Below are 12428 nucleotides of genomic sequence, written 5' to 3' on the forward strand. Positions count from 1 at the left end.
GTGGCTGCTGGAAGACCCTATGTCTAGCAACAGGACTCTGCACCATGCCACACAAACAGGAGAACTCAGTCATGACTGTCAGACAATTTTTGCGACTACATCACCCCTAACATATGGCCACCTAACTCCCCAGACTGCAACCCCGTGGATTATTATGTGTGGGGCGCAATTTAGCGAGAGACCAACACCTAAGATGAACTGAAGACAAGGATTGTGGTAGCATTCATCAAATTAAATAAGGAGACCGTCCAGAAGAATTGCAGGAGGTTTCGAAGTTGTCTGGAGGGCCGTGGTTGAAGGCAATGGCGATTTTATTGAATAAATTTACTCTTTAGTATTTCGATATATTTTTATGTAATTTTGGTAAATATATCTGTTAAAATGAGCTGTCAGTGTTATTTTTATTTTTGTGTATTTTAGACGACAATTTATTCACTGCACCCTGTATGTATGCGCCTCTCTCTCTCTCTCTCTCTCTATATATATATATATATATATATTAATATATATTATCAATAAGTCTCAAGTCTCGAATGTATTAAATGTTTTATTTTGCTGAACCAATCAACGAAACATTAATTTGCTTACGAGTTAAATTGTTATTCAATGATATTTGTGTGTGTGTGTGTGCGTGTGTGCCTGCGTGAGTACGGGCGCACATGTATGTGTGTGTGTGTGTGTGTGTGTGTGTGTGTGTGTGCTTCCGCACGCGTGTGTAGAAACCTTCATAGTAGACAGAAAAAAAAAACGTCAAATTTACTTACATCTCCATCGACTGAAAAAATGACGAATAGCTTAAATCGATTTTCGACCCTCACCGGGGTCTCATCTGAGGTGTCTGCATCAATTTACATCACGTGGTCAATCCCAGAAGTCAATCCATTTATACACACATCAAATCTACAATCTTCAGAGAAATGGAGTTGTTAATTTGTATTCCACCTAAGAGATGCCAAGTTAACAGATTTTCTACGGTTTTGTTCACACTCCCTCCTTCTCTAGCCTCTTCCTTCTTTTTCTATTCTTTTCTTCTTCTCTTTGATAAAGAGAAATCACCCGATATATCAGATTCTTTACTGGGTTTTTTTTTTTCCTTTAGCACATTAAACTTCATTGTATACTTCTATAATTGTAGGTTTTTGTACGTGTGTGAGCGTAGCTATCTACATCTATGTACAGTGATGCCTGCTAAGGAGTTAATTTGTTCTCAGAGATCGCTCGTAAAGCAAAAACTCGTAAAGCAAAACAATAATTTCCCATTGTAGCACTGAAACTTTATATCGTCATTTTACTGCGTCGCTGTGTAGACACGTCAGAACCAGTGTTGCCACATGTTGCGAAATTGCCACATGAGGCGAAGTTGCTACACACAAAATGACCGTTCAACCTTTTATATTTACTATAATACTAGATGAGGCACCCAGTAATACCCAGGAGCGGGGATATTCCCAGTACCCATTACAATGCCTAATTTCTCTCAGACGAAAAATGAAATCAAGACATAGGACAGATAATAGAAGGCGTAAGCAAATTCATTCACGTAACAATAATATAAATAAATACGTGTGGAAAGTACAAATATCGAAGAACCAACGATAAACACATATACACATAAATAAATGTACATATGAAAACTTTCCAATTTCGTTAGTCGATATAAGTGCAAAAATGGTGTGCGCTTGGATAATATATCCATAAGAGAGAACAACTTCCTTTTATACAGACTTGTATATATATATATGTATATATATATATATATATATATATATATATATATATATATATATATATATATATATATATATATATATATATATATATATATATATATATATATATATATATATCACAGGTGATTCCAGGGCTCATCACAGATTTCGCATAAGAGATATATCTGCTCGAAGAATTTCACGTTTTTCCACAATATTTCTAGCCCCAAATCGCTTATTTCTTCATATCTAGCACATTTCTAAGTCAAGGCTCAAAATAAACCAGCCCTGCAAAACACAACTGATCTTTACACAAAGACACACAGAGTAACAGCAATCAAATGGCGACAGCGGAGTGCACAACAAACATGAGCGATCTGTCTGTCGCCTGTACTCTTGACAAGAGATACCACTTAGTCTTTTACACCTTCTAGGCTCGTTCGTATTAGCCCGATTTGCTGGATAATTTTTCGTACCTTTAAGAATATTGTAAAAGGGAAACTTTTCATAGATTGGAATTTAAATCCTAATTTCGATAGAAATTTATTGTTTCAAGAAAACATTGAATTTGAATTACTTTTAATTTCTACGATTATAGATAACAACTCGGACTGTAACTTCTGAGCCTGAGTCAGGCGCGTGTGAACGATGTCGAGAGAACATCTGCTACGAATGATATTTTTTTGATACAGGGCACCTCTAAGACGACCGCCAGACGTTGAACGAAAATAAATGAACTGCGACCGGGTTCAATAAAGGGAGCCCGAATTATTGACTACAATTACAGTGTTGGCAGAAATTGAATCAGCTTGCAAATACACGTTCACTTTACTAAATTTATACTCGAGCTAAGCCCGTGCTGCCCGAGTGATGGAGTCACCACTGATAGATAGATAGATAGATAGATACAGATATATATACACAAATTTATATATACATATACACATACGTACATACATACATACATATATACATATAATTAATATAAATATATATATATATATATTTTTTTTTAATTTTAATTTTAATTTTATTTTTATTTTTATTTCCATCTTATTTTTGCTGTTGTTTTTCTTCTGGTCTCTACCACACCTCTGTTTTTGCCTCTTGCTCTACATTTGTATGTAACCCTTTGTGAATCTCTGAAGAGGCCTAGAGGTTCGGGCTTGTAACCCCATTTCAAAATGTCATCCGATAATCACTCTGGAAAGGAATATTCGGATAAAATGGGGCTTGCTAAAACTAGGCCGAAACAGCTGTAAGATTAAACTTCTGTTCATCCTCTAATTCCTTATGTACTTTGTACTTCTATATGTAAACCATGTTGGCAAAATAACATAGTCTGCCATGGACACCTGTGCTTTGGTTCTTTCTTTCTTTTTCTTTTCTTCCTTTTTTTGGCACTTTTGCTATGAATTAAATTAATGAATTCAACGGGATACACCGTCTGCAAGTAGTTGGGTTCAGCATATTATCCTCCATTTTCTAATTGTTACACAAATTTTGGGTAAAACCTCCACTTTTACCCGCTCCCATTGATTGCACCTAGTATAGCACTAGTGTAGCAATAATTGGGTACCCTCCCAGCAGTATACTGGATAGATACTATCCCTTAGTGGGTTGAACCCCCAACCCCTAACTCTCTCACGTTATATATATATATATATATATATATATATATATATATATATATATATATATATATATATATATATATATATACATATATATATATATATTAATTTCTAAAGTTTTTTAATCGAAACAGCTGTCAGAGATGTCCAATTTTGTAATTAATAAATAATTATTAATTATCTCTATTATCTTATTTTCTTATATATATGTACGAAGGGGTACTGAAAACTTCCTGGTTTTAAGGATGTCTCGAAAGGCCTGGCTGGAGGCGCAATCTTCCGAGTTCTTTTACAAGGCTTAGAAAAACTGAAGGTCTGCTGTAATAAGTGTGTGAATCTGAGAGGGGAATATGTTGAATAAAATCATCATTAACTGTTCTTCATGTATTTTCTTTTACTCAAAGCCAGGAACTTTGCAGCACCACCTCGTATGTAAACAATGGGATTCTTTCAGTTTCTGTCAAGCAAATCCACTGAAAAGGCTTTGGTTGTTCAGGAACTACTGCAGAAAACATAATGCCGCGCAAGGTACCGCATGTGGGACTGAACACGAGACCATACGGTTGGGAAACAAGCTTCTTAACCACACATTCATGTCTACCATTCTATCCCATTTGCGCGATTATCGGAATTAACACGCGACCTGTTGTATGATTTACGGGTTTATTGGTGAAACTGCTGCCATATTTCAGTCAGTTTTATTCAGCCATTATAAACTATTGATCACTAATAAAAAATAAGAAAATAAATAAATAAATAAATAACTATAGACTTTGGCTCTGAATTCCAATGGTCAGTATCTGATGGTAAACACTTCGTAAGAAATCGAATATATCAAATATGCAAATAAAGTCTCCCATAATAAAACCGTCAAGCTCAGCTTAAGTTCATTGAGAAACTGTTTCTTGAGTTGTTTAAGGAATATTTGCATTAAGAAGTAATTATTACCAGATATCTATCGATTTCTAATTGATATTTAAGCATTATGATTTGTGGCAAGCTTCGGTATATATAATATACAAAGACACATACATTTATACGTACACATTCACATACGTACACACTCACGCACTCACAATATGAATAAATATATGTATACATATATATACACATACATACGTACCCACACACACACACACACACACACACACACACACATGTACACATACATTTATGTGCGTGTGTATACCACATCATATATATAACACACTAAAAACCAACCAACATAATAACACACCCAACCCCAAAATACTTCCATACATCTCCACCCATAACCCCAATAACATCGAAGCATTCACCACAATTAAACAAAACCTCCCCTTACTCACCACAGACCCGAAAATGAACAATATCATTAATACACACAAAGTCCTTAAATGCAAAAGGCAACACAAATCTTTGAAAACATTATTAACCAATTCCAAACTACATACACCACTTCCACCCCCATCAGTTAAAAAATGTGCACGCCCTAATTGTGGCACCTGCCCTTACCTACTTGAAGGCTCTGAATTTACCTTCAAACGAGGAACAAAGTTTAAAATTAAAACCAATTTCTCTTGTTCCTCGAGTAACCTCATTTATGTCCTTACTTGCGCAGGTTGCCAAAACTTCTATATCGGACAGACGAGCCTCCCATTACGTAGAAGAGTAGCTGTCCATAAGGAACAAATAAACCTCCCTCAATACCGCCAAATTCCACTCAGTGGCCACATAGACTCTTGCGCCAGAAACAAAAACCCTAAATTCATTATATTCCCTTTCTATCAATGTAAAGACAGAATCTCCACACAAGAAAGAATCAACAAGGAGAATCTTTTCATAGAGAAATTCCAACCATTTCTTAACACACACACCCATCAGTGACCTTATTTCTCTATGAACAGACACAAACTTCCTGTTTTGAAAAAAAGAGCTCATAACTCTAACTAAAAACACTTGTCTCCCCTTACACACACTTCCTGTTTTGACACCACATTTCCTGCTTAACACAAACTTTTAACCCCTTTTTTTAAACCTAACAAAACTCAACTCTCATGCATCCTTATTTTTCCTACCAATTTATACATGAACTACTATTGAACTACAAAAGCTCAAAGACAATATAATGTATGGGTATATTTATTTTTTTTATATATTATTGTTTTATATATTATTTTCTTCATTTTGTACTTTTTTGTACTTCTTTGTAAAAAAACATTTTCATTCTCCTTCTTGATAATTTGCTTCATCGCAATGAAAACCGGTTAGAAAAAATCTTAATTAAATTATGCTCCCAGTTCAGCATTCTGGCTTTTTTACATTTTCCTATATATATATATATATATACTCTGTGTGTGTGCATGTGTGTGTATGCATGTATGTATGTATGTATGTATGGATGGATGGATAGATGTACGCACACACAAATATACATATATACAGACATATATCTTTATACCTACCTCTATATCTATCTATCTATCTATCTATTTACCTAGTTATCTATCTACCTATCTATATATATGTGTTTGTCTGTGTGTGTTATGGATGCATGTATGTATCTATGTATCTATGTATGTCTGTCTGTATGCAATTATGTAGAATGTATGTATACATGTGTGTATATGCGTGTCTGTGTCTATGAATGTATGCATGCATGCATGTATTTATGCATGCATGTATATATGCATGTGTGCATGTATGTATGTATGTATGTATGTATGTATGTACCGCATGCACAGAAAGACAGAGAAAGACACACACGTACATAGATGCGTTCGCACGTACATAGATGCGTACGCACGTACATACATCCAAATCGAAATATGAATATTTTCTGAAACGTGCCCGTCTTGCTCAGATCATCACATCATACACGACAAAGGACGCTCTGACGTGTTTATTGAAGAAATTAATTGGTGTAGTTAGTTGAAAAATAGTGGAAGCTCTATGCCAGGTTGGGCGTAGTTGTAAAAATAACTAACAGGAAAAACGAGCTGTGATCATGTTAGCGCTTGAGATTAACGATTTCTGAAAGAGAGAATTGAGTTAGCTGTCGCCAGTAAACGATAAGAGACGATCAAATATCTACTAAGGATTTCGTTGCTGTAGGTAATTGCTGATGTTCGCAAAGGAATTCAGAAGTGAAAACGTCGATCAAAGAAGTTATACTTGTTGTTCTTGCTGTTGTCAGGGTTATTTAGCTCCAAGTCAATTCTTCCAAAAACATCCCGTACTATTTTTTCCGACTACCTTATCAATCGTTGGTTCAGTTGAACGATTTGGTTGCTGACGTTCAATTGATCACTAAAATAAGTGACCGGCATTTTGTTTTCGTGTTGGTTTCTCTGAATCGTTTTGTCATATGGAATTCCTTCTCATGAAATATACGAGTCTGTAAGCAACTGAATGCTCGCTAGATACGGTAATACCTAGAACCAGGGTTGGCCTATGACCCGTCAGTCCAGATGTTCTTTTCTCTTATGTTTCTTAAGCAAATCCGCCATTTTTCGCTGGCTTGCTAGCCCTGTTGCGACTTCACCACATTAATTATGTCACAAATTGCTTTTGCAAAGGATGTGTCTGAATGATTTAACAACACCCTTTGAACATTTAGTTTTGATTTTATTTGCGTCTCACATCATACCAGGCTGGTCATGAATTACAAAATATCCACATAGGGTAAACAAGATGTAAGAAATATAAAGCAACTTGCAATGTAACATGATATCAAAACTTAGCACTGAGGCTGGATTCGACATATATATGCGCGCTGCTTTATATCTGCCGTTAAATAATGCTTGCCAGGATAAGCACGCTGACATTAGAACGACTATTCTGTTTTTTTTTTTGTTTCAGTCATTTGATTGCGGCCATGCTGGAACACCGCCTTTTGTCGAACAAATCGACTGCAGGACTTTGTAAACTTAGTACTTATTCTATCAAGCTCTTTTGCCGAACCGCTAAGTTACGGGGACATAAACACGCCAACATTGGTCGTCGAGTGACGGTGGGGGGAAAAACACAGATACACAAGCACACACACACACACACACACACACACACACACACATATCTTTAATATAGGACAGGCTTGTTTCAATTCGCGTCTACCACATCCACACACAAAGCTTTAGTCAACCCGAGGCTATAGTAGAAGACACTTGCCCAAAGTACCATGCTGTGGGCCTAAACCGGAACCATATGGTTGGAAAGCAAGCTTATTACTACACAACCATGCCTGCGCCTATGTATGAGAAGTGTTTGTAACGAACCGCAGCCTAGCACTCACTGTCATCGCCACTCCTAACGAGAGTGGCGATGACATTCCGTTTGGACGTCTGCAACATTCTGCGAATGGCGCTCTTTAACTAACTTTATTTATAGGTTTTAACATGGAACAATCTAGAAAGATCTGGAGAAGCTATCACGTGAAAACCAGCCACTGATTGCCTGATAACTCGGCTTCACACGTGAAAGAGTGGAGCGATGGCATGGCTTGAAGTCCGTAATAGTGACGGCTCGAGTTCGAGTCTTCCTACACTCGTTTTTGCTAGCCGAGTGGACGTGAAAAGAGGTGTTTTGATCAAGATCCTCAACACATCTTCCGGCCCAGGACTAGAAACCACAATCTTACAGTCATTAGTCCAACATCGTAACCACTAAATCACGCTGCCCTGCAGATACTTAATGTAATTGTTTGAGCTGACACAAAGTGACACAATATGGCAAGATTGGATCCTTTGAATTCCAGGTACCTGTCAGAAAGAGAGAGAGGGGGAGATAAAGAGAGAGAGGGATTCCAGGTAATCCCAAACTGTGTTCTTTGAGTGTATCTCGGATAAGAAAGGTGGTTAGAAGGTAGAAAGGAAGGATTTAAGATTTGTGGCATTTCAAAGATGAAAATAAATGCGGCTTAGATTCGTATAGAGTCAATAATGAAGTCGAAGCCACAGAATTGCGTTTAAACAAGAGGACATTGTTTACGTGCTTTTAATCCATATTTTTTATTTGAGATTTAAATATTGTTCTTGGAAATCCGTAGCTATAGGTGGAAAGCAAAGGAAAGAGGAATTTAACGCATTTATATATAACGGTTCCTGCTGACTGCTATCACAGAAATTACAGCCTAAAATCAATGGCGTGTCATAAAGTATCTCTCAAACTCAATTAGTAGTTATGAAATGATAGATAAATAGAGAGAGAGAGAAAGAGAGAGAGATAGATAGATAGATAAATAGACAGACAGACAGACAGACAGACAGATATATTATAGATACTATAATGAAGAACGCTGCTAATCATTTAGGTGGAGTTATGTAACTTGTACGAAAAGAAAGCAATAATTAATTTCTCCGTTACCTATAAAATTCCTTAAAATTCTAATTTTGATATATTTTTATCAAAATGGGGCTTTTGAAACTCTTTTCAACTAAACGGTTGATATCAATTCAATGTGAGCGTTTTTTTTTTACCTTTACTGCGACGTAGTATCTATAATGTCTTACGACATTCTCTCTCCCCCCACTCTCAATCACTCTCCCTATCTATCTATCTATCTATCTATCTATCTATCTATCTATCTATCTATCTATTTATTTTTCTCTACCCCTTTTTTTTCCATTTTTCCATTTCTGTACATTCTCTTTAAATGCAAACGATATATACATTTATATACAAAAAAAGAAAAATATATTCATTCACGATTGTTATACAAAAAATATATTTATAAAACTTTAAATGCGTTTTTTTCTTCTCCCTTGACCAATTAAGCAGGCGCTCAAATCTCTTTCTCGGTGATTTACATATGTGTTCCTAACACACATATTGTGTGTGTGTATGTACATATATATATATATATATATATATATATATATATATATATATATATATATATATATATATATATATATATATATATATATATATATATATATATATATATATACATATATATATATATATATATATACCAGAGTAAGCACATAAATGTGAAACAAGGTGAGTAATATGCTTTATTATTAAAGCTACTAGAACTTCACAAAAGTATCCCTTTCGTCGGGCAGTTGTGATCCAGAATGAATCTGATGAATGGAAACGTGAAACTCTGAGTAGCAGTTTTTTTATGACTTTTTAATGATGTTTTTGCAGCTTTAATAATAATGTATACACACACACTTACGACCGAGTTCCGTTCCAACTGACCTGGTTGTATGTCGGATTTATATTTTTCAACACTATTTTGATTCTGAGTGAGAGACAGTGATAGGCAGTGGATGCCTTGGTCTGGCATAGTTATCGTACGCGCAGTTACCCAACGTCTGAAAACCTATATTTCATTCATTTATATATATATATATATGTGTGTGTGTGTGTGTGTGTGTGTGTGTGTGTGTGTGTGTGTGTGTGTGTGTGTGTGTGTGTGTGTGTGTGTGTGTATACATATATATATATATATATATATATATATATATATATATATATATATGTCTATATATATATATATGTCTATATATGTCTATATATATATGTATATATATATATATATATATATATGTCTATATATACATATATATATATGTATATATATATATATATATATATATATATATATATATATATATATATATATATATATATGTATATATATATATGTATATATATATATATATATATATATGTATATATATATATGTATATATATATATATATATATATATATATATATATAGAGAGAGAGAGAGAGAGAGAGAGAGAGAGATTCCCTTACACACAAAGCCACACACACACATATTCTCTTACATAGACTCAAAGGAAGGCACATATGATCTCACAATCACAAAGTCATAGATTCGATTACCAGACCAGATGGCGCTGTGTACTGTTAAAAATCAGTTGAAATGAATACCAGCCACCGTCATATTCTGGGTTATCCGCCAGAATAAGAATGGAGGTGGAGCATGTCAACTTGCGACAACGTTAAACTCTAAAGCAATCAATTATTAAAGGCATGATTCATACTGTCAAATCATTATCGATTCCGGGTGACGGCCATAATAGCTATGTGTTTACGTGCATGTGCGAGTGAATGCGTGTATTTGTACATATGTACAGAGATTTTTTAAAAAAATGATTTCCCAAAAATTTCCAGAGATTCCAAAAACAATTTCAACAAAAAATATACAGTTATACAGTACAGTTCTGTTTCTACTTCGCGGATTTTTGCAACGTAACAACCGCGATAATCGAGGAATTGCTGTAACATACTATTTTCTGTTGGAAAAAAACAAAATTTCTAAAATGAAAAGTTAGCATTGACATAATGGTAGAACTGTTGTGACGTTTACAGAACATGTGATTTCAAGTCCCAAGGGCAACCTTTGACCTTTTTCTATCCGAAAGGGGTTTTTTTTTCCAACCCAATGTTTATATGCTTTTATATTTAGCTTTATGTGTGCTTCCACTGTTACAAGAAATAATACGAAGGGGATGTTGAAAAGTTCCTCACTATGGGTAAAAGGAAATACAAGAGGATCACTTAATTATGATTTTATACAACATATTCTCCTCTGAGATTCACATACTTATCAGAGCGGCCCTTCAGTTTTTCTAAGCATTGTAAAAGAACTTAGAAGGTTGGGCTTCCAGCCAGGCCTTTCACGACACCCTTAAAACCAAGAAATTTTCAACATCCCTTCATATATGTGCGTGTGTGAGAGAGTATATATCATACACGCACACACACATACACACACACACACACACACACACACACACACACACATACACACACACACACACACACACACACAAATACACACACGGTATATTACGTGCTTGTGTACCTTCGTGCTCACTCACAGAATCATATTTATAACCGTGTCTTCAGCGAATTTCCCATTACCCATACAAACCACTATAAGCCCACCCCTATTAACTTTCGGAAATGCATCAACGTTTCAACTTTCCATATCCGTTCTACTATAGAGGAGAGACTTTTTCAAATTTACGTAAATGTTTAAATATTAGCTCTTTTGCAACAAAATCTGGTAATTTAACAAGATAGACAAATAATTTTGTATATAAACTGATCGTATTTTGGAAATCGATATAAAATGTTTGGATTCAGTTAATGTATTGTGACTGTCAATTGAGCTTAAATGATTTGTATGTGTTGGAAATTGCTTTTATTGATTAGCCATTGTAAAGTTGATTGGTCAATTAGTTGCTAATAGCAACCCAACAAACATTCACAATAGAGAGTTGTTTCACAGATTGTTAGACGTTCAATTTTCTATTTGAAATAATTATCCATTTTAAATTATCAACCAAATATTGCTCTTATCTAGGTCAGGTTAACATTAGGATGAAGAGAATTTTAAAACTCACTTTACATTGCTGATTTGATAGAGCCGCACACGTATTTTCTTTACATCCGGCTATTGATTTTTCTATAAAATAAAACAGAAACTATAGAAAAACGAGTATTACTATGGTTTATGTCTCCATATGTGTGTAATCTTTACATTCATACTGTCGTACAGTCATACAGTGCAATACTCAACTTAGAGGTGGGAAAGATCATTTTTAAAACTGAAGTGCTGTCTGTTAACAATCTGAAGAATGAATATGACAGCTCACTGTTCACATGGTACAAAGAATTTATCGTTGATTTCCGAATACGAGTGAATCAAGGTGAAAAAGTATATTTCTACTCGAACAATCAGAAAACCACAGGTTTCTTAAAAGAGATATCGAAGAATTTATTTCAAATGGTAGAAGTTATTGATAACTTTGTTCTTCTGGCATTATGGTGAACAATTACTGAATGCGGAAGCAAAAACCAACGCTAAGTAAGACAAGTGTTAGGTCTGAACAGAATTTTGTAGGGAAAATCAACGATGTATATAATAATAGTAAAATAGGTTAGTAAAGGCATTTAATAAAGACATCTATATGACGCATTTTCCAAATGAATTATATAGAGGTCAGATATAAACATTGAATACGAATGAAAACCGAAGGCTTCAAGAAATGGTGATAGTATGAATGGTCCTAGTTTTGCAGACAATTTGAATAATGGTTTTCGACATTTTGGCTTGAA

General features: G+C 34.7%; 1 long non-coding RNA gene across 1 annotated transcript in view; it reads right to left on the minus strand.

Annotated features, from left to right (window-relative positions):
- LOC128248395 (uncharacterized) overlaps positions 1-11776 on the minus strand; it is a 12561-nt gene extending 785 nt beyond the window's left edge. Inside the window, exons 1-2 of the long non-coding RNA XR_008264643.2 lie at positions 11714-11776; positions 765-907 (exon numbers count right to left, since the gene is read on the minus strand). This is a non-coding gene — a long non-coding RNA (uncharacterized LOC128248395). The remainder of the gene's footprint in view (positions 1-764; positions 908-11713) is intronic.
- Positions 11777-12428: the final 652 nt, after the last annotated feature.

This window comes from Octopus bimaculoides, chromosome 7 (assembly GCF_046866305.1).
Source record: "Octopus bimaculoides isolate indiv1 chromosome 7, ASM4686630v1, whole genome shotgun sequence".
Classification (NCBI taxonomy): Eukaryota; Metazoa; Mollusca; class Cephalopoda; order Octopoda; family Octopodidae; genus Octopus; species Octopus bimaculoides.